This window comes from Lipophrys pholis (genome assembly GCF_963383615.2).
Source record: "Lipophrys pholis genome assembly, chromosome: 7".
NCBI classification, from domain to species: Eukaryota; Metazoa; Chordata; class Actinopteri; order Blenniiformes; family Blenniidae; genus Lipophrys; species Lipophrys pholis.
This window is the reverse complement of record NC_137638.1, coordinates 4,725,223-4,731,222: the sequence shown is the minus strand read 5'-3', so window position 1 is coordinate 4,731,222 and position 6,000 is coordinate 4,725,223.

Below are 6,000 nucleotides of genomic sequence, written 5' to 3'. Positions count from 1 at the left end.
AAAAAAAAAAAAAAAGAAGAAGAAGAAGAAAAAAAGTGTGACACGCAAACATCAGCTGGTTTAATTGTGAGAGACAACGGAGAGACGTCTGAAGAAAAAGAAAAAAGCTGTGGTTGTGGCATTTCATGGCAGAGCGACGTTTCAAATCGTGGCATTACTGGTCATTTCCTCCTCTGGCAGATCGACAGAACGGAAGCTGTAAAGCACGTTTTCCTGGCACCGCGGGGGGGCGCATCGCTGCGTCCCATCGAGTAGCTGCAGCCGCCACAAAGAGCTCATATCAGCCAGCCACACAATCACACACACACACACACACACACACACACACACACACACACACACACACACACACACACACATCGCCATACACACACAGTTCTCAGAGGTCACGTGCACACAGCCTTGTACGGTAAAACAATGCAGGCGAGAAAACTCTCGGTGGAATCGGTGTCAGAAATCCAGTAATCATCTCTGAGAATGTGAGCGATCACATATGAACGTGTGGTCGAGGAGCAAAGAAGGCAAAGAAAACTATTTACGTACTATATCCAAAGGCTGCAGTCAGTTTGGAGGACACACACATCGTTTGTTTATCCATTAGAAACTAGAAGCCTATAGATTTCACTTATATAGCACTTTTCCAGTGAGCGAGTCGTCCCCAAAGCGCTTCATGCTGATAATCACCCCCACCCATTCACACAGTTGTGGCAGCTGCCATGCAAGGTGCTCAGTCCGTCCACTGGGAGAAATTTGGGGTTTGTGTGTCTTGCTCAAGGACACTTTGGCATTTGGACAAGGGGGAGGTGGGGATTTGAACCCGCAGCATTCTGATCGAGAAGACGACCGCTCTACCAACCCGAAAGTGTAGGTGGAGCAGGTGACGCCCAGCAGAGTTTGCGGATTGCTGCTAGTATTTCTAGTTGCCATGGTAACCGTCGACCGCCTTCTGTTGGCGTCAGGTTTTTTTTTTTTTTTTTTCATTGTTAAAAATGGGAGGGGGGGAAAAAACAAAACGCGTCCTTGTCGATGCCGTCCTGTCTGCAGCTGGTGAATTAATAAACAGTAAGTAGTTAACAGAGTGCAGAGTTACGAAACCTGCTGCAAACAAGAGGCAGTAGCCAAGTTGTGTATTTATCAAATGTTCTTGACGCATCCTGTTTTATTAAGTTAGTACAAGTCTCGCATAAGTGTAGCTTAAGAACTGTCGTCGCTTATGTGACTGTGGGTCGGAAGAAGAGGGCTTCATCAGCCAATCAGAAGGTCTTTCTACTCCAAAAGTCCCAACACAGTGGAAATTGGTGAAACGGCAAAAAATTAAAAAATTAAAAAAAAAGATCAATACAATTACTTCAATGATTTAAAAAATGCCGAAAGAGAACTGAAACAGTCATCCATCTTCTAAAACATCTGTTCAATTCAAGGTCCATGGTACTGGGAGTATTTGCAACTGAGATTCTGCTTATTGAAGGAAAAAAAAAAAAAAAAAACTCCTACTTTTCTACCCACTAATCATTTTCTGTCAGATAATTCTGTACTGAAAGTAATGGATGTGATTTGTGTAGAACAATTAATTAAACGAATCTGTTTGAAATGTCTTTGCAGAGGCTTAAATCACTCTTTTCTTCGGAAAATCTCTACAATTTGCTTGATGGTTTGACGGCCTGGACTGGCGTTTCATGCAGGCCGGTTTTGGCCCTCGGACCTTACGTTTACCCCCCTTGGTGTCGACCGACCGATAAACAGCGTGTCGTCTTATTCCTCAGCTCCCTCGTCACTATGATACCGGAGCACAGGGAAGCATTGAGTTGCTGTCGGTCGATCTCAGAAGACAAATCTCCACCAACACTATAAACTCCTCCAGCCGGAGTACATTCCCTCCCGTTTACCCAAAAGTAAAGATTCTTTTGCTTGTTCGGTATATAGTTGTGATTTTTTTTTTACATCAGCTATTAAAAAAGCCCCTGACACTGAGATCCAACTGCCTTTTCAACTCATATCAAATCGTCTTTTTCCAGACACTTTAGGGACGATTTTTAGCAGGGACTAGATTCGGCAAAGGACTATTGAGTTAACGCTAAAGCAAAACAGAGTCTCCTCATAGACATTAAGGCCGAGTTATTTTTTTTCGCACCTCCCTGATGAACATCAAACTCTTAGCATGTTTCTGTTTCTGGTCTTTTGGATTTGGGGTCGGCACCTTTAGAAACGACGGCCTGACGTCACACCTCAGCGGGATCAAATGTTTGCAGAGAGCCGTGGTTTCTGGATCGGCACGTCCAGGAGGGGAAGAGCGCCGCGCTAACCGCCGTAGTGTTTAAAATTAGCAACTCAACCGCATTTCCGCTTGTGGCCCGGTGTGGTCACGGCGCTGCTCGTGGCGCCTCTAGTGGTGGACTGGTCCGACAAAATCTGTCTGCGATGCTTTGACATCTGTGAGTTCGTCGGGTCAAACTCGGGCCCGGTTTACATGACAGAGGTTTTTGCGTTCTGTGACGGAAACACTGAAAACCAGACAGCGCACTCGGTAGAGCGCACAGCTTTACCCACACCGCATTACTAGCGTGTTAACAACATCACCGTGCGATACGCCGAGCGGGGACACACTGACAAACCGCTGCCCGCGACTGTTTCTGGATACCTGCTGAACAGAGATATTAGCCGCGAGCTCAAGAATGGAGTTAGCATTGGGCTAGCATGCGGCAAACGGGGTGCTAGCAGGCGGCTAATAGCAGCTTCCCTGCTGCAGGCCCGACTGACGGCTCGTCACGAACCTCCAGTGTCCACAACTGAGGAAATCTCTTACCTCTCCAGGAGCTGATCGATCCTAAAACCGATGACAAATCATCCCTGAAGATTTTATGCAAATTAGGTCAATCGTTTTAGTGAAAAGTTGGTAAAATGTATACATACCAATAAATAAACAAACATAACTTTTGTTGGTGACGATAACAATGTGGTTAGTTTGCCAGGCCACTAGTGGGTGCTGTTGGTTGTTTTTGTAATGAAACATGTGCGCGCAAAGAACAAAACGTTATAAACATTTAACAGACATTTGTACGGAGAGACGATGAATTCGGTACGAATGCGGTAAACTGTCAACTATAAAACTACAAATTCCCAGGAGAACATGGACTGAGACTCCCGACACTCTGGAGGAGAACATTGTCCTTATTGTCCGTCCACTGAGCATGTGCAGTGGAACTATTCACTACGGGTGGTGCGCATGCACAGTGGCAGCGTTTTCACGGAGCAATCCCATAAAGTCCCGTTTATACAGCGATGGAGCCCCAGCGTTTTCAAAAAGTTCCACCTTGGAAGCTGTTTTTTAAAAGTTGTTTTCCGTGAGTGAGCCCCGTCGTCGTGTAAACGGACTCTCGAAACGCAACGAAAGTTTCGCGTTTTCAAAAGTGTTTTTCCCAAAATAGCCTTTTAAAAGCGTGATAAGTGACGTCACTCCTGGTCCAGTTTTATCGTCCACATGGGTCATTTTATTGTTGAGACTCGCCCGTGATGGCTTCCAATTTGTCGTCTGTTTATACGAATGTCCGTGTACTCCCATTGGTGATGTTTATGACGTATTGTTCTCTGCAGCGCGTGTGTGGGGTTTCATTTTTCAAAACATTGCCGGGTAAAAACGAACCTTCTCTGAAGCGAAAACGAAAAAAGAACGATGCATTTTCACTTTACTCTCTTTCATGTAAACAGAGTCTGAGTAAATGTAAACGCAGAGAATTTAGTGCTGGTTCTCACTCAGTCAAGTCTGATATTTTATGATTTAATTGTGAAGTCATATATTTAAAAAAAAAAAAAAAAAAAAAAAAAAAGCACCACACCATCTTGAGTTTATCCTTTTCACTCTGAAGGCTCAGCGCTGCACACACTTCCTGCTTTTGTTTTGTTTTGGTGTTGCGCCCTGCAGAGCATCGTCTTTACTTCATCTGAGCCCGCAGTATCCGCAAATCCAAAACATCCTCTCATGTCCACGCCGACGCTTCAGAAAATCACAGAGCGTTTCTTCTCACCTTCAACCATGACCGAGCCGCACAATTAATCTACATAATTAACCTTTTAAAAAAAATAAAAAAGACAGAGAAATCCTCACTGTAAGGCAAATGAACGCAACACACAATTCACAGTTGCCGTCTCCAGATCCCATTCTCCAATGTGAATTTAAACGTCAGCTATTTTTTACCGCGTTTTCAGAATGTCTCTCTGACCTGATACTGTATCTATGAATGGTTTCCATCCCGCAACACATTTTCTTGTCCTGCATCTCTAATCAAATTAAATCCATCTTCAATGGGATCTAGGCCGGTACGTCAAGAACGTAAGAGGTACTCTTTTTAATTCTTTCTTTCTCAATATGATTGTTTCTTTAATTGTGACTAACTGGATTTTCGTTTTTTTTTTTTCCATTCCTGAATGTGTCAGAAAATGGAAATGTGTGCTTTTGTGACGCTTCAGCGGTGGCTTTTTGTTTTGCATCCGGAGCATCCTGTGTGTGCGGTCGGCGCCGTCTCACTCCACCTTCTTTTGGGACGCGTTTCGTCTCCCGTGTCTCATCAACGTGTTGAAATCCGGTTCTTTTGAGCTCACGCACACGGGAACGTACCGTCACTGTGTATACTGTTTCGATGTAAGATTTCGGGAGATTTTAAAGGAGAGAGAAAACAAAAAAAAAAAAAAAAGAAGTTCACTGTCACCTGAGTTGGTCGGTCCCATGCTATTCTTCTTCGCTTCACGCATGGCCTTGGGCTTCATATCACTATTCTTGTGCCTTGTTTAACAACTGTAAATGGTGAATGTTGTAAAGTACAGACGGGGATGACAAAAAAAATAAAAGATCAATTAATCATACTGACATACATTTAAAGGTATTAGTTGAAAAAGTATTTAAGATTATAATATTGAAATAGGCTGCAGAGCTTTTCTAGTGCTGAACTTCAATGTTTGGTAACGCCAGGGCAGCTTTGTGGTATATTGTATCTATAATTATGGACATTTTGGATGTTTTCTGTACAGTAGAATTTGCAAATGTATATGCAGCCTTTTGGAAATAAATGTACAGTTGAAAGATCAACGTGCCTCGTGTTGTGCTTCCATTACATTTTTCATCTGAATCGCACAATTATTACATGAAGGGGAACTTTCTTTTAGGGGAAAGGCTCAACGTGCGGGATGTACGACGCCACTGCCCCGCTCCGGCGCTACGAGTGCAAGGAGACGCCCGGCCAGAGAAGACGACTGACTACCTGTGTGTCTTTGTATTTTTACTTTTTGAGTTTTAACATCACAAATGTAATACACAAACCAAAACAAATAGGCACCATTCACGGACAGTAGAAACTTGGAAACTAAAGACCTCTGTCGCCATCTAGTGGTTAATTTAAAGGACCACAGTGTGGAAACTGGTGGGTCGGTTTCAGATTGAAGAGACTTAAAAGTATGAGATACACATTTATGAGCTAGATACTTTGACTTACAGGTACTGTAATTCAAAATCACCATTAACCGGACCAGTGGATTCACTCATGATATTGACCGTGAGTGAAATCATTACCGAGCCTGGGGATACTTGGTATCAGGCACTTGAATTACCATTGAATTTCATCATTTATGTATGTGTTATATATATATATATAGTGATATAATTCCTGATAAAAAGCAAAATCATACATGGTTTTTATGAGCTACTGGTGCTGCTCTCATCAGTCTTACTGGATACTGTATATGGCCCTATATCAAATAATATAAATACTGCTGAAAGCTGAATTTGTACCTATACACAGTCATATGTCAGTGAGATGTTTTTGCTTACAGAGAAGGAGTTCCGTTTTCTGAGTCGGTAAATCCTCTGGTGGCACTTCTTCAGGTTCCCCTCCATTTTGGAGGAGAAAATATAGATTATAGATTTTTTTATAACTATATTTTTATTAGCTATAATTTAGTTATTTAGTATCAAACATGTATAAATGTGCACGCGTGTGTGTTTAGGGATGT